The 23,293-nt window shown below is 42.0% G+C and overlaps 37 non-coding genes across 37 annotated transcripts; all 37 read right to left on the minus strand.

The window, feature by feature from the left end:
* Window positions 1–207: 207 nt before the first annotated feature.
* trnar-ucg (transfer RNA arginine (anticodon UCG)) lies at window positions 208–280 on the minus strand. The gene has a single exon. It is a non-coding gene; the product is annotated as a tRNA-Arg (tRNA).
* Window positions 281–441: 161 nt separating this feature from the next.
* On the minus strand, window positions 442–514 carry trnar-ucg (transfer RNA arginine (anticodon UCG)). Its single transcript has one exon. It is a non-coding gene; the product is annotated as a tRNA-Arg (tRNA).
* Window positions 515–850: 336 nt separating this feature from the next.
* trnar-ccg (transfer RNA arginine (anticodon CCG)) lies at window positions 851–923 on the minus strand. The gene has a single exon. It is a non-coding gene; the product is annotated as a tRNA-Arg (tRNA).
* Window positions 924–2,193: 1,270 nt separating this feature from the next.
* Window positions 2,194–2,266, minus strand: trnar-ucg (transfer RNA arginine (anticodon UCG)). The gene has a single exon. It is a non-coding gene; the product is annotated as a tRNA-Arg (tRNA).
* A 161-nt stretch (window positions 2,267–2,427) lies between these two features.
* trnar-ucg (transfer RNA arginine (anticodon UCG)) lies at window positions 2,428–2,500 on the minus strand. The gene has a single exon. It is a non-coding gene; the product is annotated as a tRNA-Arg (tRNA).
* Window positions 2,501–2,836: 336 nt separating this feature from the next.
* trnar-ccg (transfer RNA arginine (anticodon CCG)) lies at window positions 2,837–2,909 on the minus strand. The gene has a single exon. It is a non-coding gene; the product is annotated as a tRNA-Arg (tRNA).
* A 161-nt stretch (window positions 2,910–3,070) lies between these two features.
* trnar-ucg (transfer RNA arginine (anticodon UCG)) lies at window positions 3,071–3,143 on the minus strand. Its single transcript has one exon. It is a non-coding gene; the product is annotated as a tRNA-Arg (tRNA).
* A 714-nt stretch (window positions 3,144–3,857) lies between these two features.
* On the minus strand, window positions 3,858–3,930 carry trnar-ucg (transfer RNA arginine (anticodon UCG)). Its single transcript has one exon. It is a non-coding gene; the product is annotated as a tRNA-Arg (tRNA).
* Window positions 3,931–4,091: 161 nt separating this feature from the next.
* trnar-ucg (transfer RNA arginine (anticodon UCG)) lies at window positions 4,092–4,164 on the minus strand. Its single transcript has one exon. It is a non-coding gene; the product is annotated as a tRNA-Arg (tRNA).
* A 336-nt stretch (window positions 4,165–4,500) lies between these two features.
* On the minus strand, window positions 4,501–4,573 carry trnar-ccg (transfer RNA arginine (anticodon CCG)). Its single transcript has one exon. It is a non-coding gene; the product is annotated as a tRNA-Arg (tRNA).
* A 1,270-nt stretch (window positions 4,574–5,843) lies between these two features.
* trnar-ucg (transfer RNA arginine (anticodon UCG)) lies at window positions 5,844–5,916 on the minus strand. Its single transcript has one exon. It is a non-coding gene; the product is annotated as a tRNA-Arg (tRNA).
* Window positions 5,917–6,077: 161 nt separating this feature from the next.
* Window positions 6,078–6,150, minus strand: trnar-ucg (transfer RNA arginine (anticodon UCG)). Its single transcript has one exon. It is a non-coding gene; the product is annotated as a tRNA-Arg (tRNA).
* Window positions 6,151–6,486: 336 nt separating this feature from the next.
* Window positions 6,487–6,559, minus strand: trnar-ccg (transfer RNA arginine (anticodon CCG)). The gene has a single exon. It is a non-coding gene; the product is annotated as a tRNA-Arg (tRNA).
* Window positions 6,560–6,720: 161 nt separating this feature from the next.
* trnar-ucg (transfer RNA arginine (anticodon UCG)) lies at window positions 6,721–6,793 on the minus strand. Its single transcript has one exon. It is a non-coding gene; the product is annotated as a tRNA-Arg (tRNA).
* A 948-nt stretch (window positions 6,794–7,741) lies between these two features.
* trnar-ucg (transfer RNA arginine (anticodon UCG)) lies at window positions 7,742–7,814 on the minus strand. The gene has a single exon. It is a non-coding gene; the product is annotated as a tRNA-Arg (tRNA).
* Window positions 7,815–8,150: 336 nt separating this feature from the next.
* Window positions 8,151–8,223, minus strand: trnar-ccg (transfer RNA arginine (anticodon CCG)). Its single transcript has one exon. It is a non-coding gene; the product is annotated as a tRNA-Arg (tRNA).
* Window positions 8,224–9,493: 1,270 nt separating this feature from the next.
* On the minus strand, window positions 9,494–9,566 carry trnar-ucg (transfer RNA arginine (anticodon UCG)). The gene has a single exon. It is a non-coding gene; the product is annotated as a tRNA-Arg (tRNA).
* Window positions 9,567–9,727: 161 nt separating this feature from the next.
* Window positions 9,728–9,800, minus strand: trnar-ucg (transfer RNA arginine (anticodon UCG)). Its single transcript has one exon. It is a non-coding gene; the product is annotated as a tRNA-Arg (tRNA).
* A 336-nt stretch (window positions 9,801–10,136) lies between these two features.
* trnar-ccg (transfer RNA arginine (anticodon CCG)) lies at window positions 10,137–10,209 on the minus strand. Its single transcript has one exon. It is a non-coding gene; the product is annotated as a tRNA-Arg (tRNA).
* Window positions 10,210–10,370: 161 nt separating this feature from the next.
* On the minus strand, window positions 10,371–10,443 carry trnar-ucg (transfer RNA arginine (anticodon UCG)). Its single transcript has one exon. It is a non-coding gene; the product is annotated as a tRNA-Arg (tRNA).
* Window positions 10,444–11,157: 714 nt separating this feature from the next.
* Window positions 11,158–11,230, minus strand: trnar-ucg (transfer RNA arginine (anticodon UCG)). Its single transcript has one exon. It is a non-coding gene; the product is annotated as a tRNA-Arg (tRNA).
* A 161-nt stretch (window positions 11,231–11,391) lies between these two features.
* On the minus strand, window positions 11,392–11,464 carry trnar-ucg (transfer RNA arginine (anticodon UCG)). Its single transcript has one exon. It is a non-coding gene; the product is annotated as a tRNA-Arg (tRNA).
* A 336-nt stretch (window positions 11,465–11,800) lies between these two features.
* Window positions 11,801–11,873, minus strand: trnar-ccg (transfer RNA arginine (anticodon CCG)). Its single transcript has one exon. It is a non-coding gene; the product is annotated as a tRNA-Arg (tRNA).
* Window positions 11,874–12,720: 847 nt separating this feature from the next.
* On the minus strand, window positions 12,721–12,793 carry trnar-ucg (transfer RNA arginine (anticodon UCG)). Its single transcript has one exon. It is a non-coding gene; the product is annotated as a tRNA-Arg (tRNA).
* Window positions 12,794–13,405: 612 nt separating this feature from the next.
* Window positions 13,406–13,478, minus strand: trnar-ucg (transfer RNA arginine (anticodon UCG)). Its single transcript has one exon. It is a non-coding gene; the product is annotated as a tRNA-Arg (tRNA).
* Window positions 13,479–13,639: 161 nt separating this feature from the next.
* On the minus strand, window positions 13,640–13,712 carry trnar-ucg (transfer RNA arginine (anticodon UCG)). The gene has a single exon. It is a non-coding gene; the product is annotated as a tRNA-Arg (tRNA).
* A 1,164-nt stretch (window positions 13,713–14,876) lies between these two features.
* trnar-ucg (transfer RNA arginine (anticodon UCG)) lies at window positions 14,877–14,949 on the minus strand. The gene has a single exon. It is a non-coding gene; the product is annotated as a tRNA-Arg (tRNA).
* A 1,003-nt stretch (window positions 14,950–15,952) lies between these two features.
* Window positions 15,953–16,025, minus strand: trnar-ucg (transfer RNA arginine (anticodon UCG)). Its single transcript has one exon. It is a non-coding gene; the product is annotated as a tRNA-Arg (tRNA).
* Window positions 16,026–16,186: 161 nt separating this feature from the next.
* Window positions 16,187–16,259, minus strand: trnar-ucg (transfer RNA arginine (anticodon UCG)). Its single transcript has one exon. It is a non-coding gene; the product is annotated as a tRNA-Arg (tRNA).
* A 1,460-nt stretch (window positions 16,260–17,719) lies between these two features.
* Window positions 17,720–17,792, minus strand: trnar-ucg (transfer RNA arginine (anticodon UCG)). Its single transcript has one exon. It is a non-coding gene; the product is annotated as a tRNA-Arg (tRNA).
* A 336-nt stretch (window positions 17,793–18,128) lies between these two features.
* trnar-ccg (transfer RNA arginine (anticodon CCG)) lies at window positions 18,129–18,201 on the minus strand. Its single transcript has one exon. It is a non-coding gene; the product is annotated as a tRNA-Arg (tRNA).
* A 161-nt stretch (window positions 18,202–18,362) lies between these two features.
* On the minus strand, window positions 18,363–18,435 carry trnar-ucg (transfer RNA arginine (anticodon UCG)). The gene has a single exon. It is a non-coding gene; the product is annotated as a tRNA-Arg (tRNA).
* Window positions 18,436–19,541: 1,106 nt separating this feature from the next.
* On the minus strand, window positions 19,542–19,614 carry trnar-ucg (transfer RNA arginine (anticodon UCG)). Its single transcript has one exon. It is a non-coding gene; the product is annotated as a tRNA-Arg (tRNA).
* A 336-nt stretch (window positions 19,615–19,950) lies between these two features.
* Window positions 19,951–20,023, minus strand: trnar-ccg (transfer RNA arginine (anticodon CCG)). The gene has a single exon. It is a non-coding gene; the product is annotated as a tRNA-Arg (tRNA).
* Window positions 20,024–20,184: 161 nt separating this feature from the next.
* On the minus strand, window positions 20,185–20,257 carry trnar-ucg (transfer RNA arginine (anticodon UCG)). The gene has a single exon. It is a non-coding gene; the product is annotated as a tRNA-Arg (tRNA).
* Window positions 20,258–20,418: 161 nt separating this feature from the next.
* trnar-ucg (transfer RNA arginine (anticodon UCG)) lies at window positions 20,419–20,491 on the minus strand. The gene has a single exon. It is a non-coding gene; the product is annotated as a tRNA-Arg (tRNA).
* A 439-nt stretch (window positions 20,492–20,930) lies between these two features.
* Window positions 20,931–21,003, minus strand: trnar-ucg (transfer RNA arginine (anticodon UCG)). The gene has a single exon. It is a non-coding gene; the product is annotated as a tRNA-Arg (tRNA).
* Between the last annotated feature and the right edge of the window lie 2,290 nt (window positions 21,004–23,293).

A 23,293-nucleotide genomic window follows, 5' to 3' on the forward strand; every position in this document is an offset into this window, starting at 1 on the left:
CCCAGCTCCGAAGGTTGATGCCTTATTTATTAGACAACTGGACCTTTTCTCTGATTAAGCCTGAGGTATTCATTAACATTCTGATGCAAGCTAAATTGAAAGTTATTTCAAAAAATGCCAGTTCTGTGCTAATTCTTGTGTCTATAGTGAAAGTTCACCAATGAATTACTTTCTTGCAATGCCAGCTGAAATGCAACTCTTGAATGATGACCCAAGTGGGACTCGAACCCACAATCCTCAGCTCCGAAGGCTGATGCCTTCTCCATTAGTCCACTGGGCCTGGTTCACTGGTAAATCAAGAGGCATTGACAGACAGTCATAAACAAACTAAAAGCAATATCATGAAATTGCCAGTTCTATTCTAATTCTTGTGTCTAAAGTGAAGTTATCGTCCTTGAGTTTCTTTCTTGCACTGCCAGCTTAAATGCAATGCTTGAAAGATGACCCAGGTGGGACTCGAACCCACAATCCTCAGCTCCGAAGGCTGATGCCTTATCCATTAGGCCACTGGGCCTCGTGCACTGGTGAACCCAGATGCATTGACACACAGTCATAAACAAACTAAAAGCGATATCATGACATTGCCAGTTCTATGCTAATTCTTATGTCTACAATGAAGATATCGTCCTTGAATTTCTGTCTTGCACTGCCAGCTTAAATGCAACTCTTGAAAGATGACCCAGGTGGGATTCGAACCCAGAGTCATTGACAGACTGTCAGAAACAAACTAAACTGAAAGCAATATCATAAAATTTCCAGTTCTATGCTAATTCTTGGGGCTATAGTGTCATATTGAAGTTATCATCCTGAAATTTCTTGCATAGCCCACTTAAATGAAAGCCCTCAAAGATGACCCAGGTGGGACTTGAACCCACAATTCCCAGCTCCGGAGGCTGATGCCTTATCCATTAGGCCACTGGGCCTCATTCACTGATGAATCAAGAGGCATTGACACACAGTCATAAACAAACTAAAAGCAATATCATGAAATTGTCAGTTCTATTCTAATTCTTGTGTCTAAAGTGAAGTTATCGTCTTTGAATTTCTTTCTTGCACTGCCAGCTTAAATGCAACGCTTGAAAGATGACCCAGGTGGGTGGGCTGATGCCTTATCCATTAGGCCACTGGGCCCTGTTCACTGGTGAACCCAGAGGCATTGACACACAGTCATAAACAAACTAAAAGCGATATCATGACATTGGGATTCGAACCCAGAGTCATTGACAGACAGTCAGAAACAAACTAAACTGAAAGCAATATCATGAAACTGCCAGTTCTATGCTAATTCTTGGGGCTATAGTGTCATATTGAAGTTATCATCCTGAAATTTCTTGCATAGCCCACTGAAATGAAAGCCCTGAAAGACAACCCAGGTGGGACTTGAACCCACAATTCCCAGCTCCTGAGGGTGATGCCTTATCCATTAGGCCAACAGGCCACATCTGTTAGTGAACCCAGAGGCATTACAGAAAGTCTTATCCGAAGCTGATCTGAGTGAGATTTCAGAAAATTGCCTGTTCTATGATAATTCTCATGACTTGAACCCACAATCTTCAGCTCTGAAGGTTGATGCTTTATCCGTTTGGTCACTGGGTATTTTCCAACAAGCCCACACAGAGGCATTTACAGACCGTCTTATCCAAGCTGGTTATCGTCCTAGAATTTCTTCCTTGCACTGCCAACATAAACACCAACCTTGAAAGATGAACCCACAATCCTCAGCTCTGAAAACCGATGCATTAGGCCACTGGGCCTTGTTCACTGGTGAACCCAGAGGCATTGACAGACAGTCAGAAACAAACTAAACTGAAAGAGTTTTCATGAAATTGCTAGTTCTCATGTTCCGTTGGCAGTTCTATGCTAACTCTCATGTTCCTTTGTCACAGCTATTGTGTCTCCTTGCACTTATCATCCTGGTACCTGTTGCGCAGCCAACTTAAATCTAACCTCTCATTGACGACTCAGGTGGTAATTTAATTCACAACCCCCAGCTCCGAAGGTTGATGCCTTATTTATTAGACAACTGGACCTTTTCTCTGATTAAGCCTGAGGTATTCATTAACATTCTGATGCAAGCTAAATTGAAAGTTATTTCAAAAAATGCCAGTTCTGTGCTAATTCTTGTGTCTATAGTAAAAGTTCACCATTGAATTTCTTTCTTGCAATGCCAGCTGAAATGCAACTCATGAATGATGACCCAAGTGGGACTCGAACCCACAATCCTCAGCTCCGAAGGCTGATGCCTTCTCCATTAGGCCACTGGGCCTGGTTCACTGGTAAATCAAGAGGCATTGACAGACAGTCATAAACAAACTAAAAGCAATATCATGAAATTCCCAGTCCTATTCTAATTCTTGTGTCTACAGTGAAGTTATCGTCCTTCAATTTCTTTCTTGCACTGCCAGCTTAAATGCAATGCTTGAAAGATGACCCAGGTGGGACTCGAACCCACAATCCTCAGCTCCGAAGGCTGATGCCTTATCCATTAGGCCACTGGGCCTCGTTCACTGGTGAACCCAGATGCATTGACACACAGTCATAAACAAACTAAAAGCGATATCATGACATTGCCAGTTCTATGCTAATTCTTATGTCTACAATGAAGATATCGTCCTTGAAATTCTGTCTTGCACTGCCAGCTTAAATGCAACTCTTGAAAGATGACCCAGGTGGGATTCGAACCCAGAGTCATTGACAGACTGTCAGAAACAAACTAAACTGAAAGCAATATCATAAAATTTCCCATTCTATGCTAATTCTTGGGGCTATAGTGTCATATTGAAGTTATCATCCTGAAATTTCTTGCATAGCCCACTTAAATGAAAGCCCTCAAAGATGACCCAGGTGGGACTTGAACCCACAATTCCCAGCTCCGGAGGCTGATGCCTTATCCATTAGGCCACTGGGCCTCATTCACTGATGAATCAAGAGGCATTGACACACAGTCATAAACAAACTAAAAGCAATATCATGAAATTGCCAGTTCTATTCTAATTCTTGTGTCTACAGTGAAGTTATCGTCTTTGAATTTCTTTCTTGCACTGCCAGCTTAAATGCAACGCTTGAAAAATGACCCAGGTGGGACTCGAACCCACAATCCTCAGCTCCGAAGGCTGATGCCTTATCCATTAGGCCACTGGGCCCTGTTCCCTGGTGAACCCAGATGCATTGACACACAGTCATAAACAAACTAAAAGCGATATCATGACATTGCCAGTTCTATGCTAATTCTTATGTCTACAATGAAGATATCGTCCTTGAATTTCTGTCTTGCACTGCCAGCTTAAATGCAACTCTTGAAAGATGACCCAGGTGGGATTCGAACCCAGAGTCATTGACAGACTGTCAGAAACAAACTAAACTGAAAGCAATATCATAAAATTTCCCGTTCTATGCTAATTCTTGGGGCTATAGTGTCATATTGAAGTTATCATCCTGAAATTTCTTGCATAGCCCACTTAAATGAAAGCCCTCAAAGATGACCCAGGTGGGACTTGATCCCATGTTCCGTTGGCAGTTCTATGCTAACTGTCATGTTCCTTTGTCACAGCTATTGTGTCTCCTTGCACTTATCATCCTGGTACCTGTTGCGCAGCCAACTTAAATCTAACCTCTCATTGACGACTCAGGTGGTAATTTAATTCACAACCCCCAGCTCCGAAGGTTGATGCCTTATTTATTAGACAACTGGACCTTTTCTCTGATTAAGCCTGAGGTATTCATTAACATTCTGATGCAAGCTAAATTGAAAGTTATTTCAAAAAATGCCAGTTCTGTGCTAATTCTTGTGTCTATAGTGAAAGTTCACCAATGAATTACTTTCTTGCAATGCCAGCTGAAATGCAACTCTTGAATGATGACCCAAGTGGGACTCGAACCCACAATCCTCAGCTCCGAAGGCTGATGCCTTCTCCATTAGTCCACTGGGCCTGGTTCACTGGTAAATCAAGAGGCATTGACAGACAGTCATAAACAAACTAAAAGCAATATCATGAAATTGCCAGTTCTATTCTAATTCTTGTGTCTACAGTGAAGTTATCGTCCTTGAGTTTCTTTCTTGCACTGCCAGCTTAAATGCAATGCTTGAAAGATGACCCAGGTGGGACTCGAACCCACAATCCTCAGCTCCGAAGGCTGATGCCTTATCCATTAGGCCACTGGGCCTCGTGCACTGGTGAACCCAGATGCATTGACACACAGTCATAAACAAACTAAAAGCGATATCATGACATTGCCAGTTCTATGCTAATTCTTATGTCTACAATGAAGATATCGTCCTTGAATTTCTGTCTTGCACTGCCAGCTTAAATGCAACTCTTGAAAGATGACCCAGGTGGGATTCGAACCCAGAGTCATTGACAGACTGTCAGAAACAAACTAAACTGAAAGCAATATCATAAAATTTCCAGTTCTATGCTAATTCTTGGGGCTATAGTGTCATATTGAAGTTATCATCCTGAAATTTCTTGCATAGCCCACTTAAATGAAAGCCCTCAAAGATGACCCAGGTGGGACTTGAACCCACAATTCCCAGCTCCGGAGGCTGATGCCTTATCCATTAGGCCACTGGGCCTCATTCACTGATGAATCAAGAGGCATTGACACACAGTCATAAACAAACTAAAAGCAATATCATGAAATTGTCAGTTCTATTCTAATTCTTGTGTCTAAAGTGAAGTTATCGTCTTTGAATTTCTTTCTTGCACTGCCAGCTTAAATGCAACGCTTGAAAGATGACCCAGGTGGGTGGGCTGATGCCTTATCCATTAGGCCACTGGGCCCTGTTCACTGGTGAACCCAGAGGCATTGACACACAGTCATAAACAAACTAAAAGCGATATCATGACATTGGGATTCGAACCCAGAGTCATTGACAGACAGTCAGAAACAAACTAAACTGAAAGCAATATCATGAAACTGCCAGTTCTATGCTAATTCTTGGGGCTATAGTGTCATATTGAAGTTATCATCCTGAAATTTCTTGCATAGCCCACTGAAATGAAAGCCCTGAAAGACAACCCAGGTGGGACTTGAACCCACAATTCCCAGCTCCTGAGGGTGATGCCTTATCCATTAGGCCAACAGGCCACATCTGTTAGTGAACCCAGAGGCATTACAGAAAGTCTTATCCGAAGCTGATCTGAGTGAGATTTCAGAAAATTGCCTGTTCTATGATAATTCTCATGACTTGAACCCACAATCTTCAGCTCTGAAGGTTGATGCTTTATCCGTTTGGTCACTGGGTATTTTCCAACAAGCCCACACAGAGGCATTTACAGACCGTCTTATCCAAGCTGGTTATCGTCCTAGAATTTCTTCCTTGCACTGCCAACATAAACACCAACCTTGAAAGATGAACCCACAATCCTCAGCTCTGAAGACCGATGCATTAGGCCACTGGGCCTTGTTCACTGGTGAACCCAGAGGCATTGACAGACAGTCAGAAACAAACTAAACTGAAAGAGTTTTCATGAAATTGCTAGTTCTCATGTTCCGTTGGCAGTTCTATGCTAACTCTCATGTTCCTTTGTCACAGCTATTGTGTCTCCTTGCACTTATCATCCTGGTACCTGTTGCGCAGCCAACTTAAATCTAACCTCTCATTGACGACTCAGGTGGTAATTTAATTCACAACCCCCAGCTCCGAAGGTTGATGCCTTATTTATTAGACAACTGGACCTTTTCTCTGATTAAGCCTGAGGTATTCATTAACATTCTGATGCAAGCTAAATTGAAAGTTATTTCAAAAAATGCCAGTTCTGTGCTAATTCTTGTGTCTATAGTAAAAGTTCACCATTGAATTTCTTTCTTGCAATGCCAGCTGAAATGCAACTCATGAATGATGACCCAAGTGGGACTCGAACCCACAATCCTCAGCTCCGAAGGCTGATGCCTTCTCCATTAGGCCACTGGGCCTGGTTCACTGGTAAATCAAGAGGCATTGACAGACAGTCATAAACAAACTAAAAGCAATATCATGAAATTCCCAGTCCTATTCTAATTCTTGTGTCTACAGTGAAGTTATCGTCCTTCAATTTCTTTCTTGCACTGCCAGCTTAAATGCAATGCTTGAAAGATGACCCAGGTGGGACTCGAACCCACAATCCTCAGCTCCGAAGGCTGATGCCTTATCCATTAGGCCACTGGGCCTCGTTCACTGGTGAACCCAGATGCATTGACACACAGTCATAAACAAACTAAAAGCGATATCATGACATTGCCAGTTCTATGCTAATTCTTATGTCTACAATGAAGATATCGTCCTTGAAATTCTGTCTTGCACTGCCAGCTTAAATGCAACTCTTGAAAGATGACCCAGGTGGGATTCGAACCCAGAGTCATTGACAGACTGTCAGAAACAAACTAAACTGAAAGCAATATCATAAAATTTCCCATTCTATGCTAATTCTTGGGGCTATAGTGTCATATTGAAGTTATCATCCTGAAATTTCTTGCATAGCCCACTTAAATGAAAGCCCTCAAAGATGACCCAGGTGGGACTTGAACCCACAATTCCCAGCTCCGGAGGCTGATGCCTTATCCATTAGGCCACTGGGCCTCATTCACTGATGAATCAAGAGGCATTGACACACAGTCATAAACAAACTAAAAGCAATATCATGAAATTGCCAGTTCTATTCTAATTCTTGTGTCTACAGTGAAGTTATCGTCTTTGAATTTCTTTCTTGCACTGCCAGCTTAAATGCAACGCTTGAAAGATGACCCAGGTGGGACTCGAACCCACAATCCTCAGCTCCGAAGGCTGATGCCTTATCCATTAGGCCACTGGGCCCTGTTCCATGGTGAACCCAGATGCATTGACACACAGTCATAAACAAACTAAAAGCGATATCATGACATTGCCAGTTCTATGCTAATTCTTATGTCTACAATGAAGATATCGTCCTTGAATTTCTGTCTTGCACTGCCAGCTTAAATGCAACTCTTGAAAGATGACCCAGGTGGGATTCGAACCCAGAGTCATTGACAGACTGTCAGAAACAAACTAAACTGAAAGCAATATCATAAAATTTCCCGTTCTATGCTAATTCTTGGGGCTATAGTGTCATATTGAAGTTATCATCCTGAAATTTCTTGCATAGCCCACTTAAATGAAAGCCCTCAAAGATGACCCAGGTGGGACTTGATCCCATGTTCCGTTGGCAGTTCTATGCTAACTGTCATGTTCCTTTGTCACAGCTATTGTGTCTCCTTGCACTTATCATCCTGGTACCTGTTGCGCAGCCAACTTAAATCTAACCTCTCATTGACGACTCAGGTGGTAATTTAATTCACAACCCCCAGCTCCGAAGGTTGATGCCTTATTTATTAGACAACTGGACCTTTTCTCTGATTAAGCCTGAGGTATTCATTAACATTCTGATGCAAGCTAAATTGAAAGTTATTTCAAAAAATGCCAGTTCTGTGCTAATTCTTGTGTCTATAGTGAAAGTTCACCAATGAATTACTTTCTTGCAATGCCAGCTGAAATGCAACTCTTGAATGATGACCCGAGTGGGACTCGAACCCACAATCCTCAGCTCCGAAGGCTGATGCCTTCTCCATTAGTCCACTGGGCCTGGTTCACTGGTAAATCAAGAGGCATTGACAGACAGTCATAAACAAACTAAAAGCAATATCATGAAATTGCCAGTTCTATTCTAATTCTTGTGTCTACAGTGAAGTTATCGTCCTTGAGTTTCTTTCTTGCACTGCCAGCTTAAATGCAATGCTTGAAAGATGACCCAGGTGGGACTCGAACCCACAATCCTCAGCTCCGAAGGCTGATGCCTTATCCATTAGGCCACTGGGCCTCGTGCACTGGTGAACCCAGATGCATTGACACACAGTCATAAACAAACTAAAAGCGATATCATGACATTGCCAGTTCTATGCTAATTCTTATGTCTACAATGAAGATATCGTCCTTGAATTTCTGTCTTGCACTGCCAGCTTAAATGCAACTCTTGAAAGATGACCCAGGTGGGATTCGAACCCAGAGTCATTGACAGACTGTCAGAAACAAACTAAACTGAAAGCAATATCATAAAATTTCCAGTTCTATGCTAATTCTTGGGGCTATAGTGTCATATTGAAGTTATCATCCTGAAATTTCTTGCATAGCCCACTTAAATGAAAGCCCTCAAAGATGACCCAGGTGGGACTTGAACCCACAATTCCCAGCTCCGGAGGCTGATGCCTTATCCATTAGGCCACTGGGCCTCATTCACTGATGAATCAAGAGGCATTGACACACAGTCATAAACAAACTAAAAGCAATATCATGAAATTGTCAGTTCTATTCTAATTCTTGTGTCTAAAGTGAAGTTATCGTCTTTGAATTTCTTTCTTGCACTGCCAGCTTAAATGCAACGCTTGAAAGATGACCCAGGTGGGTGGGCTGATGCCTTATCCATTAGGCCACTGGGCCCTGTTCACTGGTGAACCCAGAGGCATTGACACACAGTCATAAACAAACTAAAAGCGATATCATGACATTGGGATTCGAACCCAGAGTCATTGACAGACAGTCAGAAACAAACTAAACTGAAAGCAATATCATGAAACTGCCAGTTCTATGCTAATTCTTGGGGCTATAGTGTCATATTGAAGTTATCATCCTGAAATTTCTTGCATAGCCCACTGAAATGAAAGCCCTGAAAGACAACCCAGGTGGGACTTGAACCCACAATTCCCAGCTCCTGAGGGTGATGCCTTATCCATTAGGCCAACAGGCCACATCTGTTAGTGAACCCAGAGGCATTACAGAAAGTCTTATCCGAAGCTGATCTGAGTGAGATTTCAGAAAATTGCCTGTTCTATGATAATTCTCATGACTTGAACCCACAATCTTCAGCTCTGAAGGTTGATGCTTTATCCGTTTGGTCACTGGGTATTTTCCAACAAGCCCACACAGAGGCATTTACAGACCGTCTTATCCAAGCTGGTTATCGTCCTAGAATTTCTTCCTTGCACTGCCAACATAAACACCAACCTTGAAAGATGAACCCACAATCCTCAGCTCTGAAGACCGATGCATTAGGCCACTGGGCCTTGTTCACTGGTGAACCCAGAGGCATTGACAGACAGTCAGAAACAAACTAAACTGAAAGAGTTTTCATGAAATTGCTAGTTCTCATGTTCCGTTGGCAGTTCTATGCTAACTCTCATGTTCCTTTGTCACAGCTATTGTGTCTCCTTGCACTTATCATCCTGGTACCTGTTGCGCAGCCAACTTAAATCTAACCTCTCATTGACGACTCAGGTGGTAATTTAATTCACAACCCCCAGCTCCGAAGGTTGATGCCTTATTTATTAGACAACTGGACCTTTTCTCTGATTAAGCCTGAGGTATTCATTAACATTCTGATGCAAGCTAAATTGAAAGTTATTTCAAAAAATGCCAGTTCTGTGCTAATTCTTGTGTCTATAGTAAAAGTTCACCATTGAATTTCTTTCTTGCAATGCCAGCTGAAATGCAACTCATGAATGATGACCCAAGTGGGACTCGAACCCACAATCCTCAGCTCCGAAGGCTGATGCCTTCTCCATTAGGCCACTGGGCCTGGTTCACTGGTAAATCAAGAGGCATTGACAGACAGTCATAAACAAACTAAAAGCAATATCATGAAATTACCAGTCCTATTCTAATTCTTGTGTCTACAGTGAAGTTATCGTCCTTCAATTTCTTTCTTGCACTGCCAGCTTAAATGCAATGCTTGAAAGATGACCCAGGTGGGACTCGAACCCACAATCCTCAGCTCCGAAGGCTGATGCCTTATCCATTAGGCCACTGGGCCTCGTTCACTGGTGAACCCAGATGCATTGACACACAGTCATAAACAAACTAAAAGCGATATCATGACATTGCCAGTTCTATGCTAATTCTTATGTCTACAATGAAGATATCGTCCTTGAAATTCTGTCTTGCACTGCCAGCTTAAATGCAACTCTTGAAAGATGACCCAGGTGGGATTCGAACCCAGAGTCATTGACAGACTGTCAGAAACAAACTAAACTGAAAGCAATATCATAAAATTTCCCATTCTATGCTAATTCTTGGGGCTATAGTGTCATATTGAAGTTATCATCCTGAAATTTCTTGCATAGCCCACTTAAATGAAAGCCCTCAAAGATGACCCAGGTGGGACTTGAACCCACAATTCCCAGCTCCGGAGGCTGATGCCTTATCCATTAGGCCACTGGGCCTCATTCACTGATGAATCAAGAGGCATTGACACACAGTCATAAACAAACTAAAAGCAATATCATGAAATTGCCAGTTCTATTCTAATTCTTGTGTCTACAGTGAAGTTATCGTCTTTGAATTTCTTTCTTGCACTGCCAGCTTAAATGCAACGCTTGAAAGATGACCCAGGTGGGACTCGAACCCACAATCCTCAGCTCCGAAGGCTGATGCCTTATCCATTAGGCCACTGGGCCCTGTTCCCTGGTGAACCCAGATGCATTGACACACAGTCATAAACAAACTAAAAGCGATATCATGACATTGCCAGTTCTATGCTAATTCTTATGTCTACAATGAAGATATCGTCCTTGAATTTCTGTCTTGCACTGCCAGCTTAAATGCAACTCTTGAAAGATGACCCAGGTGGGATTCGAACCCAGAGTCATTGACAGACTGTCAGAAACAAACTAAACTGAAAGCAATATCATAAAATTTCCCGTTCTATGCTAATTCTTGGGGCTATAGTGTCATATTGAAGTTATCAGCCTGAAATTTCTTGCATAGCCCACTTAAATGAAAGCCCTCAAAGATGACCCAGGTGGGACTTGATCCCATGTTCCGTTGGCAGTTCTATGCTAACTGTCATGTTCCTTTGTCACAGCTATTGTGTCTCCTTGCACTTATCATCCTGGTACCTGTTGCGCAGCCAACTTAAATCTAACCTCTCATTGACGACTCAGGTGGTAATTTAATTCACAACCCCCAGCTCCGAAGGTTGATGCCTTATTTATTAGACAACTGGACCTTTTCTCTGATTAAGCCTGAGGTATTCATTAACATTCTGATGCAAGCTAAATTGAAAGTTATTTCAAAAAATGCCAGTTCTGTGCTAATTCTTGTGTCTATAGTGAAAGTTCACCAATGAATTACTTTCTTGCAATGCCAGCTGAAATGCAACTCTTGAATGATGACCCAAGTGGGACTCGAACCCACAATCCTCAGCTCCGAAGGCTGATGCCTTCTCCATTAGTCCACTGGGCCTGGTTCACTGGTAAATCAAGAGGCATTGACAGACAGTCATAAACAAACTAAAAGCAATATCATGAAATTGCCAGTTCTATTCTAATTCTTGTGTCTACAGTGAAGTTATCGTCCTTGAGTTTCTTTCTTGCACTGCCAGCTTAAATGCAATGCTTGAAAGATGACCCAGGTGGGACTCGAACCCACAATCCTCAGCTCCGAAGGCTGATGCCTTATCCATTAGGCCACTGGGCCTCGTGCACTGGTGAACCCAGATGCATTGACACACAGTCATAAACAAACTAAAAGCGATATCATGACATTGCCAGTTCTATGCTAATTCTTATGTCTACAATGAAGATATCGTCCTTGAATTTCTGTCTTGCACTGCCAGCTTAAATGCAACTCTTGAAAGATGACCCAGGTGGGATTCGAACCCAGAGTCATTGACAGACTGTCAGAAACAAACTAAACTGAAAGCAATATCATAAAATTTCCAGTTCTATGCTAATTCTTGGGGCTATAGTGTCATATTGAAGTTATCATCCTGAAATTTCTTGCATAGCCCACTTAAATGAAAGCCCTCAAAGATGACCCAGGTGGGACTTGAACCCACAATTCCCAGCTCCGGAGGCTGATGCCTTATCCATTAGGCCACTGGGCCTCATTCACTGATGAATCAAGAGGCATTGACACACAGTCATAAACAAACTAAAAGCAATATCATGAAATTGTCAGTTCTATTCTAATTCTTGTGTCTAAAGTGAAGTTATCGTCTTTGAATTTCTTTCTTGCACTGCCAGCTTAAATGCAACGCTTGAAAGATAACCCAGGTGGGTGGGCTGATGCCTTATCCATTAGGCCACTGGGCCCTGTTCACTGGTGAACCCAGAGGCATTGACACACAGTCATAAACAAACTAAAAGCGATATCATGACATTGGGATTCGAACCCAGAGTCATTGACAGACAGTCAGAAACAAACTAAACTAAAAGCGATATCATGACATTGCCAGTTCTATGCTAATTCTTATGTCTACAATGAAGATATCGTCCTTGAATTTCTGTCTTGCACTGCCAGCTTAAATGCAACTCTTGAAAGTTGACCCAGGTGGGATTCGAACCCAGAGTCATTGACAGACTGTCAGAAACAAACTAAACTGAAAGCAATATCATAAAATTTCCCATTCTATGCTATTTCTTGGGGCTATAGTGTCACATTGAAGTTATCATCCTGAAATTTCTTGCATAGCCCACTGAAATGAAAGCCCTCAAAGATGACCCAGGTGGGACTTGAACCCACAATTCAAAGCTCTGGAGGCTGATGCCTTATCCATTAGGCCACTGGGCCTCATTCACTGATGAATCAAGAGGCATTGACACACAGTCATAAACAAACTAAAAGCAATATCATGAAATTGCCAGTTCTATTCTAATTCTTGTGTCTACAGTGAAGTTATCATCTTTGAATTTCTTTCTTGCACTGCCAGCTTAAATGCAACGCTTGAAAGATGACCCAGGTGGGACTCGAACCCACAATCCTCAGCTCCGAAGGCTGATGCCTTATCCATTAGGCCACTGGGTCCTGTTCACTGGTGAACCCAGAGGCATTGACACACAGTCATAAACAAACTAAAAGCGATATCATGACATTGGGATTCAAACCCAGAGTCATTGACAGACAGTCAGAAACAAACTAAACTGAAAGCAATATCATGAAATTGCCAGTTCTATGCTAATTCTTGGGGCTATAGTGTCATATTGAAGTTATCATCCTGAAATTTCTTGCATAGCCCACTTAAATGAAAGCCCTCAAAGATGACCCAGGTGGGACTTGATCCCATGTTCCGTTGGCAGTTCTATGCTAACTCTCATGTTCCTTTGTCACAGCTATTGTGTCTCCTTGCACTTATCATCCTGGTACCTGTTGCGCAGCCAACTTAAATCTAACCTCTCATTGACGACTCAGGTGGTAATTTAATTCACAACCCCCAGCTCCGAAGGTTGATGCCTTATTTATTAGACAACTGGACCTTTTCTCTGATTAAGCCTGAGGTATTCATTAACATTCTGATGCAAGCTAAATTGAAAGTTATTTAAAAAAATGCCAGTTCTGTGCTAATTCTTGTGTCTATAGTAAAAGTTCACCATTGAATTACTTTCTTGCAATGCCAGCTGAAATGCAACTCTTGAATGATGACCCAAGTGGGACTCGAACCCACAATCCTCAGCTCCGAAGGCTGATGCCTTCTCCATTAGTCCACTGGGCCTGGTTCACTGGTAAATCAAGAGGCATTGACAGACAGTCATAAACAAACTAAAAGCAATATCATGAAATTGCCAGTTCTATTCTAATTCTTGTGTCTACAGTGAAGTTATCGTCCTTGAATTTCTTTCTTGCACTGCCAGCTTAAATGCAATGCTTGAAAGATGACCCAGGTGGGACTCGAACCCACAATCCTCAGCTCCGAAGGCTGATGCCTTATCCATTAGGCCACTGGGCCTCGTTCACTGGTGAACCCAGATGCATTGACACACAGTCATAAACAAACTAAAAGCGATATCATGACATTGCCAGTTCTATGCTAATTCTTATGTCTACAATGAAGATATCGTCCTTGAATTTCTGTCTTGCACTGCCAGCTTAAATGCAACTCTTGAAAGTTGACCCAGGTGGGATTCGAACCCAGAGTCATTGACAGACTGTCAGAAACAAACTAAACTGAAAGCAATATCATAAAATTTCCCATTCTATGCTAATTCTTGGGGCTATAGTGTCATATTGAAGTTAACATCCTGAAATTTCTTGCATAGCCCACTGAAATGAAAGCCCTCAAAGATGACCCAGGTGGGACTTGAACCCACAATTCCCAGCTCCGGAGGCTGATGCCTTACCCATTAGGCCAACAGGCCACATCTGTTAGTGAACCCAGAGGCATTACAGAAAGTCTTATCCGAAGCTGATCTGAGTGAGATTTCAGAAAATTGCCTGTTCTATGATAATTCTCATGACTTGAACCCACAATCTTCAGCTCTGAAGGTTGATGCTTTATCCGTTTGGTCACTGGGTATTTTTCAACAAGCCCACACAGAGGCATTTACAGACCGTCTTATCCAAGCTGGTTATCGTCCTAGAATTTCTTCCTTGCACTGCCAACATAAACACCAACCTTGAAAGATGAACCCACAATCCTCAGCTCTGAAGACCGATGCATTAGGCCACTGGGCCTTGTTCACTGGTGAACCCAGAGGCATTGACAGACAGTCAGAAACAAACTAAACTGAAAGAGTTTTCATGAAATTGCTAGTTCTCATGTTCCGTTGGCAGTTCTATGCTAACTCTCATGTTCCTTTGTCACAGCTATTGTGTCTCCTTGCACTTATCATCCTGGTACCTGTTGCGCAGCCAACTTAAATCTAACCTCTCATTGACGACTCAGGTGGTAATTTAATTCACAACCCCCAGCTCCGAAGGTTGATGCCTTATTTATTAGACAACTGGACCTTTTCTCTGATTAAGCCTGAGGTATTCATTAACATTCTGATGCAAGCTAAATTGAAAGTTATTTCAAAAAATGCCAGTTCTGTGCTAATTCTTGTGTCTATAGTAAAAGTTCAACATTGAATTTCTTTCTTGCAATGCCAGCTGAAATGCAACTCATGAATGATGACCCAAGTGGGACTCGAACCCACAATCCTCAGCTCCGAAGGCTGATGCCTTCTCCATTAGTCCACTGGGCCTGGTTCACTGGTAAATCAAGAGGCATTGACAGACTGTCAGAAACAAACTAAACTGAAAGCAATATCATAAAATTTCCCATTCTATGCTATGCTATTTCTTCGGGCTATAGTGTCACATTGAAGTTATCATCCTGAAATTTCTTGCATAGCCCACTGAAATGAAAGCCCTCAAAGATGACCCAGGTGGGACTTGAACCCACAATTCAAAGCTCTGGAGGCTGATGCCTTATCCATTAGGCCAACAAGCCACATCTGTTAGTGAACACAGAGGTATTACAGAAAGTCTTATCCCAAGCTGATCTGAGTGAGATTTCAGAAAATTGCCTGTTCTATGATAATTCTCATGACTTGAACCCACAATCTTCAGCTCTGAAGGTTGATGCTTTATCCGTTTGGTCACTGGGTATTTTCCAACAAGCCCACACAGAGGCATTTACAGACTGTCTTATCCAAGCTGGTTATCGTCCTAGAATTTCTTCCTTGCACTGCCAACATAAACACCAACCTTGAAAGATGAACCCACAATCCTCAGCTCTGAAGACCGATGCATTAGGCCACTGGGCCTTGTTCACTGGTGAACCCAGAGGCATTGACAGACAGTCAGAAACAAACTAAACTGAAAGAGTTTTCATGAAATTGCTAGTTCTCATGTTCCGTTGGCAGTTCTATGCTAACTCTCATGTTCCTTTGTCACAGCTATTGTGCCTCCTTGCACTTATCATCCTGGTACCTGTTGCGCAGCCAACTTAAATCTAACCTCTCATTGACGACTCAGGTGGTAATTTAATTCACAACCCCCAGCTCCGAAGGTTGATGCCTTATTTATTAGACAACTGGACCTTTTCTCTGATTAAGCCTGAGGTATTCATTAATATTCTGATGCAAGCTAAATTGAAAGTTATTTCAAAAAATGCCAGTTCTGTGCTAATTCTTGTGTCTATAGTAAAAGTTCACCATTGAATTTCTTTCTTGCAATGCCAGCTGAAATGCAACTCATGAATGATGACCCAAGTGGGACTCGAACCCACAATCCTCAGCTCCGAAGGCTGATGCCTTCTCCATTAGGCCACTGGGCCTGGTTCACTGGTAAATCAAGAGGCATTGACAGACAGTCATAAACAAACTAAAAGCAATATCATGAAATTGCCAGTTCTATTCTAATTCTTGTGTCTACAGTGAAGTTATCGTCCTTGAATTTCTTTCTTGCACTGCCAGCTTAAATGCAATGCTTGAAAGATGACCCAGGTGGGACTCGAACCCACAATCCTCAGCTCCGAAGGCTGATGCCTTATCCATTAGGCCACTGGGCCTCGTTCACTGGTGAACCCAGATGCATTGACACACAGTCATAAACAAACTAAAAGCGATATCATGACATTGCCAGTTCTATGCTAATTCTTATGTCTACAATGAAGATATCGTCCTTGAATTTCTGTCTTGCACTGCCAGCTTAAATGCAACTCTTGAAAGATGACCCAGGTGGGTTTCGAACCCAGAGTCATTGACAGACTGTCAGAAACAAACTAAACTGAAAGCAATATCATAAAATTTCCCGTTCTATGCTAATTCTTGGGGCTATAGTGTCATATTGAAGTTATCATCCTGAAATTTCTTGCATAGCCCACTGAAATGAAAGCCCTGAAAGACGACCCAGGTGGGACTTGAACCCACAATTCCCAGCTCCTGAGGCTGATGCCTTATCCATTAGGCCAACAGGCCACATCTGTTAGTGAACCCAGAGGCATTACAGAAAGTCTTATCCGAAGCTGATCTGAGTGAGATTTCAGAAAATTGCCTGTTCTATGATAATTCTCATGACTTGAACCCACAATCTTCAGCTCTGAAGGTTGATGCCTTATCCGTTTGGCCACTGGGTATTTTTCCAACAAGTCCACACAGAGGCATTTACAGGCCGTCTTATCCAAGCTGAACTGAGTGAGTTTTCAGAAAATTGCCAATTTTATGATTAATCTTGTGGCTATAGTGTCATATTGACGTCATCATCCTAGAATTTCTTCCTTGCACTGCCAACATAAACACCAACCTTGAAAGATGAACCCACAATCCTCAGCTCTGAAGACCCATGCATTAGGCCACTGGGCCTTGTTCACTGGTGAACCCAGAGGCATTGACAGACAGTCAGAAACAAACCAAAATGAAAGAGTTTTCATGAAATTGCTAGTTCTCATGTTCCATTGGCAGTTCTATGCTAACTCTCATGTTCCTTTGTCACAGCTATTGTGTCTCCTAGCACTTATCATCCTGGTACCTGTTGCGCAGCCAACTTAAATCTAACCTCTCATTGGCGACTCAGGTGGTAATTTAATTCACAACCCCCAGCTCCGAAGGTTGATGCCTTATTTATTAGTCAACTGGACCTTTTATCTGATTAAGCCTGAGGTATTCATTAACATTCTGATGCAAGCTAAATTGAAAGTTATTTAAAAAAATGCCAGTTCTATGCTAATTCTTGTGTCTATAGTAAAAGTTCACCATTGAATTTCTTTCTTGCAATGCCAGCTGAAATGCAACTCTTGAATGATGACCCAAGTGGGACTCGAACCCACAATCCTCAGCTCAGAAGGCTGATGCCTTATCCATTAAGCAACTGGGCATGGATCACTAGTGATTCAAGAGGCATTGACAGACAGTCATAAACAAACTAAAAGCAATATCATGAAATTGCCAGTTCTATTCTAATGTCTACAGTGAAGTTATAGACCTTGAATTTCTTTCTTGCACTGCCAGCTTAAATGCAATGCTTGAAAGATGACCCAGGTAGGACTCGAACCCACAATCCTCAGCTCCGAAGGCTGATGCCTTATCCATTAGGCCACTGGGCCTCGTTCACTGGTGAACCCAGAGGCATTGACACACAGTCATAAACAAACTAAAAGCGATATCATGACATTGCCAGTTCTATGCTAATTCTTATGTCTACAATGAAGATATCGTCCTTGAATTTCTGTCTTGCACTGCCAGCTTAAATGCAACTCTTGAAAGATGACCCAGGTGGGATTCGAACCCAGAGTCATTGACAGACAGTCAGAAACAAACTAAACTGAAAGCAATATCATAAAATTTCCCGTTCTATGCTAATTCTTGGGGCTATAGTGTCATATTGAAGTTATCATCCTGAAATTTCTTGCAAAGCCCACTTAAATGAAAGCCCTCAAAGATGACCCAGGTGGGACTTGAACCCACAATTCCCAGCTCCGGAGGCTGATGCCTTATCCATTAGGCCACTGGGCCTCATTCACTGATGAATCAAGAGGCATTGACACACAGTCATAAACAAACTAAAAGCAATATCATGAAATTGCCAGTTCTATTCTAATTCTTGTGTCTACAGTGAAGTTATCGTCCTTGAATTTCTTTCTTGCACTGCCAGCTTAAATGCAACGCTTGAAAGATGACCTAGGTGGGACTCGAACCCACAATCCTCAGCTCCGAAGGCTGATGCCTTATCCATTAGGCCACTGGGCCTCGTTCACTGGTGAACCCAGAGGCATTGACACACAGTCATAAACAAACTAAAAGCGATATCATGACATTGGGATTCGAACCCAGAGTCATTGACAGACAGTCAGAAACAAACTAAACTGAAAGCAATATGATGAAATTGCCAGTACTATGCTAATTCTTGGGGCTATAGTGTCATATTGAAGTTATCATCCTGAAATTTCTTGCATAGCCCACTTAAATGAAAGCCCTGAAAGACGACCCAGGTGGGACTTGAACCCACAATTCCCAGCTCCTGACAATGGGCCACATCTGTTAGTGAACCCAGAGGCATTACAGAAAGTCTTATCCGAAGCTGATCTGAGTGAGATTTCAGAAAATTGCCTGTTCTATGATAATTCTCATGACTTGAACCCACAATCTTCAGCTCTGAAGGTTGATGCTTTATACGTTTGGCCACTGGGTATTTTCCAACAAGCCCACACAGAGGCATTTACAGACCGTCTTATCCAAGCTGAACTGAGTGAGTTTTCAGAAATTTGCCAATTTTATGATTAATCTTGTGGCTATAGTGTCATATTGACGCTATCATCCTAGAATTTCTTCCTTGCACTGCCAACATAAACAACAACCTTGAAAGATGAACCCACAATCCTCAGCTCTGAAGACTAATGCATTAGGCCACTGGGCCTTGTTCACTGGTGAACCCAGAGGCATTGACAGACAGTCAGAAACAAACTAAACTGAAAGAGTTTTCATGAAATTGCTAGTTCTCATGTTCCATTGGCAGTTCTATGCTAACTCTCATGTTCCTTTGTCACAGCTATTGTTTCTCCTTGCACTTATCATCCTGGTACCTGTTGCACAGCCAACTTAAATCTAACCTCTCATTGACGACTCAGGTGGTAATTTAATTCACAACCCCCAGCTCCGAAGGTTGATGCCTTATTTATTAGACAACTGGACCTTTTCTCTGATTAAGCCTGAGGTATTCATTAACATTCTGATGCAAGCTAAATTGAAAGTTATTTCAAAAAATGCCAGTTCTATGCTAATTCTTGTGTCTATAGTAAAAGTTCACCATTGAATTTCTTTCTTGCAATGCCCGCTGAAATGCAACTCTTGAATGATGACCCAAGTGGGACTCGAACCCACAATCCTCAGCTCCGAAGGCTGATGCCTTACCCATTAGGCCACTTGGCCTCATTCACTGGTGATCCCAGAGGCATTGACACACAGTCATAAACAAACTAAAAGCGATATCATGACATTGCCAGTTCTATGCTAATTCTTATGTCTACAATGAAGATATCGTCCTTGAATTTCTGTCTTGCACTGCCAGCTTAAATGCAACTCTTGAAAGATGACCCAGGTGGGATTCGAACCCAGAGTCATTGACAGACAGTCAGAAACAAACTAAACTGAAAGCAATATCATAAAATTTCCAGTTCTATGGTAATTCTTGGGGCTATAGTGTCATATTGAAGTTATCATGCTGAAATTTCTTGCATAGCCCACTTAAATGAAAGCCCTCAAAGATGACACAGGTGGGACTTGAACCCACAATTCCCAGCTCCGGAGGCTGATGCCTTATCCATTAGGCCACTGGGCCTCATTCACTGATGAATCAAGAGGCATTGACACACAGTCATAAACAAACTGAAAGCAATATCATGAAATTGCCAGTTCTATTCTAATTCTTGTGTCTACAGTTAAGTTATCGTCCTTGAATTTCTTTCTTGCAATGCCAGCTGAAATGCAACTCTTGAATGATGACCCAAGTGGGACTCGAACCCACAATCCTCAGCTCCGAAGGCTGATGCCTTCTCCATTAGGCCACTGGGCCTGGTTCACTGGTAAATCAAGAGGCATTGACAGACAGTCATAAACAAAGTAAAAGCAATATCATGAAATTGTCAGTTCTATTCTAATTCTTGTGTCTACAGTGATGTTATCGTCCTTGAATTTCTTTCTTGCACTGCCAGCTTAAATGCAATGCTTGAAAGATGACCCAGGTGGGACTCGAACCCACAATCCTCAGCTCCGAAGGCTGATGCCTTATCCATTAGGCCACTGGGCCCTGTTCACCGGTGAACCCAGAGGCATTGACAGACAGTCAGAAACAAACTAAACTGAAAGAGTTTTCATGAAATTGCTAGTTCTCATGTTCCGTTGGCAGTTCTATGCTAACTCTCATTTTCCTTTGTCACAGCTATTGTGTCTCCTTGCACTTATCATCTTGGTACCTGTTGCGCAGCCAACTTAAATCTAACCTCTCATTGACGACTCAGGTGGTAATTTAATTCACAACCCCCAGCTCCGAAGGTTGATGCCTTATTTATTAGACAACTGGACCTTTTCTCTGATTAAGCCTGAGGTATTCATTAACATTCTGATGCAAGCTAAATTGAAAGTTATTCAAAAAAATGCCAGTTCTATGCTAATTCTTGTGTCTATAGTAAAAGTTCACCATTGAATTTCTTTCTTGCAATGCCAGCTGAAATGCAACTCTTGAATGATGACCCAAGTGGGACTCGAACCCACAATCCTCAGCTCCGAAGGCTGATGCCTTCTCCATTAGGCCACTGGGCCTGGTTCACTGGTAAATCAAGAGGCATTGACAGACAGTCATAAACAAAGTAAAAGCAATATCATGAAATTGCCAGTTCTATTCTAATTCTTTTTTTTTTTATCAAATTTTTATTTATTTTTTCCTTTAGGGAAAAACATACAGACATGCTTCACAGAAATAGAATATAAATGTATATATACATCCATTTACATACATGTCTATACATAAGCATATATAATGAAGCATAATTAACATTAAAAAAAATAATAATAAAAAGAAACAAAATAAAAGAAAAATAAATAAAATCCCATGTGGAACCCACCCGCCCCTTGGATCCCGATCCCCATATCTCACTCGCAGATTAAATCTAAAGCCCACGGAGAGTGGTCAGCAAAGAGTGCCAAGCCTCTATTGCTGACTCTTTGGCACCGTGGACTCTAGCTATTGACAACTCCAAGTAAACAATATCCAAATACATTAAAAGCCAATCTCGAAAGCAGAGTGAGTGTGGAGGTTTCCAGCGTGTGGCAAGTAGTTTTTTAGCAGCTGTAAGTCCAGCCAACAATGCCCTTCTCTTGTCCAGTGTCAATCCCAACTTTGACAAATCATTCAAAATAAGTGTAGCAGGCGTACAAGGCAGTCTAATCTTAAACAACTTAGAGAGGTTAAAGGCAATCATCTTCCAAAATTCAGCCACTGGGGAACACTCCCAGAACATGTGAAAGTAACTGCCAATCACTTTAGCAGAACAGAAAGTACATGTAGGATCGTCAATAACCTTCATTAAATGAAGCTTTCTAGGGGTAAAATAAACCCTATGTACAAAATTATAATGAATTTGCTGGTGATCAGGGTTTCTGGATGATAAACCTATATTGATCCACACTTTATCCCAATCAAATGTGGGTGACAAATCTGGAACATCTCTCCTCCACACTGTGTCCAACGCCAGAGGTCTATAAGCATATCGCAGCAAGAGCCAGTAGAGTCTTGATACAAAACCCCTTGTGCTCCCGACAGAGTAAAACAATTTTCGAATTGGATGTGATGTGAGCGGAGCTTGTAAGGGGGCACCGTTGCTTTTTAGAGTCGATCTCAACTGCAAATAAAGGAAAAAGGAGGTACGTGGTATACCATGCTTGATGCAAATATTTTGAAAAGTAAGTAACCCCGCCTCCCCATAAATATCCCCAAGTGTACAAATGTTTTTTTTTTTTCCCAATCAGGAAATCGAATATGACAACCACCAATCAGCAATCTCTCATTGTTAAATATTGGAAAGTGTGGGTCCCAGATAGAAAAACAACCAGCCAATTTCTCCACCCTCCTCCATACCAAAAGTAAATATGAAATCATAGGACCAAATTTCAAACGGCATTGATGGGGTGAGATTTTTGCATACAAAATATTAGTAAAAGAATATGGAGCTATCATCCGTTCCTCTAAAGTTCGCCAAGAGACTTGAGCATCAGGGTGAAACCAGGATAGGAGAGGTCTAAGTGTGAAGGCCCACTCATAGAACTTAAAATTTGGGAGAGACAAGCCACCGGCCTGCCTTTCTCGCTGCATGGTGGTGAGCTTAATACGAGGTCTTTTGCCATGCCACAGAAATTTACTTATTGCTGAGTGCAATTTGCCCCAACATTTAGGGGGTGGGGGAAGGGGGAGCATTGAGCTGACAAAATTGACTCTGGGCAGAATATTCATTTTAATTATGGCTACCCTACCACGGAGCGAATTTGGAAGGTTAGACCACCTGTCCAGATCCGCCACCACTTTGTTAAGTGTTTTAGAAATTTTTTTTTTTAATAATTGTCTGTATGGAGGAATAGATGTCTATCCCCAGATAAGTGAAGTTATTAGTAACTGGAATAGATGCAGGGATGGGAGCATTGCACATTGCCTGATTTAAAGGTAGTAAAGCTGATTTCTGCCAGTTAATTTTGAAGCCAGAAAGCTTGCCATAAAGATCGAAGGTAGACAAAATATGTGGGATACATTGCACTGGGTTATTTATATACAATAAAATATCATCAGCATAAAGTGAAACATGCTGGTGTGTACCTCTAATGGAAATTGGAGAGATTGTGGGAGAACCGCGGATAGCTTGTGCCAGTGGCTCAAGAGAAAGGGCGAATAACAGAGGGCTAAGAGGACAGCCTTGTCTTGATCCTCTCAAGACAGCAAATGGGCAGGAGCTAATTTTGCCCGTAAGTACTACAGCTGTTGGGTTTTTATACAGGACTTAATCATATTAATAAACGGCAAACCAACCCCCATAACCTTTAGCACTGCCCACAGAAATGGCCA

The sequence above is a fragment of the Carassius auratus genome, chromosome 26 (assembly GCF_003368295.1).
Source record: "Carassius auratus strain Wakin chromosome 26, ASM336829v1, whole genome shotgun sequence".
NCBI lineage: Eukaryota > Metazoa > Chordata > Actinopteri > Cypriniformes > Cyprinidae > Carassius > Carassius auratus.